The sequence below is a fragment of the Nanorana parkeri genome, unplaced genomic scaffold (genome assembly GCF_000935625.1).
Source record: "Nanorana parkeri isolate BGI_ZX_2015 unplaced genomic scaffold, ASM93562v1 scaffold40, whole genome shotgun sequence".
Classification (NCBI taxonomy): domain Eukaryota; kingdom Metazoa; phylum Chordata; class Amphibia; order Anura; family Dicroglossidae; genus Nanorana; species Nanorana parkeri.
In genome coordinates, this window is record NW_017306308.1 from 1,669,110 (window position 1) to 1,670,274 (window position 1,165).

The following is a 1,165-nucleotide window of genomic DNA, read 5'->3' on the forward strand; positions in this document are numbered from 1 at the left end:
AGGTCACTGTTGACAACTGTCCTAGCTGTGCTATCCCAGTAATACAATTCCTAAACCCAGCTCCGCTACACCCAGGATGGTGACCGCAAACGGACGCAGGTGAGTACAGCCTAAATGCCATGCCCCTGTACAAACGCACATAGAGCTTCCCAATCCATCCTATAGAAATGTAGATAAAACTGAGCCTGGATTTCGTTATAACGAACTATACATGATTCAACAGAACTAATACACCATAAAAAAAATAATGTGGCTCTTAGTATGATTATTGTGTTTAACTGAGGCTAAATATTGAGTGTTCCAATAAGTAGTAAATGTAAACCCTCTCTTATTTCCCAGACACACATACTTTCCATAGCTTATTAATTTATTTCAAATATAAATTAAACACCTTTAAATATTAGATAAAGCAAACGGACACAATAGTACTATAATTATTATAGTGCAGTGCGATACACATATATAGATATTTATATATTCATAAAATATGTTATGATATAAATGTATGATATCATAATATAATGATACAGGTTTAAATATGTAGTAAAATAACCTTCAATACAAGTTTACTTGTAAAAAAAAAAAACAAGAAAACAAGTTCCTGTACATATATTTAGGTCCAGTTCCTGGTATATGTAGGCGCCTACTATAAATGTCCTATAAAAACTTGGTTTCTATTGATTGAGGTTCCTATAAATATTTGGTTGTATAATTATTCTCAAGGCTGTCTGCTAATTTTATGTACTTCTGTGTACTCATCAGAATCCTCCAAACTACTTAAAATTTCAGATTTTTCATGTATCAACCAAATTCCTGTTTATTTAATGTAACTTTTGTTTTCTATATTCATGTAATATGTTACTCCCGGTAAATGATGAAATGTGTAAAACATTTCGGGTTTTTTGGTGAAACGGACGGTGCCGTTATTAAGCTAATAATAAAGACTTTACTAATACAGAAAGAAAGAAAATTACAAAATACGTTGTATGTTTAATGTAAGAAGTAAGAATAGATGGCCAAAAGTTAGCGAGTGCGACTATGTAGTTTAACAGTATGTCATTATAATTGTGTGCAATCAAGGTATAAAAGTGGGTACACACAATTAGTCGGAATGTAGTTTAATGGGTAAAAAATAATTGGTTAGTAATATGATAAAATGTTATAT

General features: G+C 31.3%; 1 protein-coding gene across 1 annotated transcript in view; it reads right to left on the bottom strand.

The window, feature by feature from the left end:
- The window catches only part of PRDM6 (PR/SET domain 6), a 119,715-nt gene that overhangs the window by 116,011 nt on the left and 2,539 nt on the right, over positions 1 to 1,165 (bottom strand). The gene's annotated exons all lie outside the window — the stretch shown is intronic.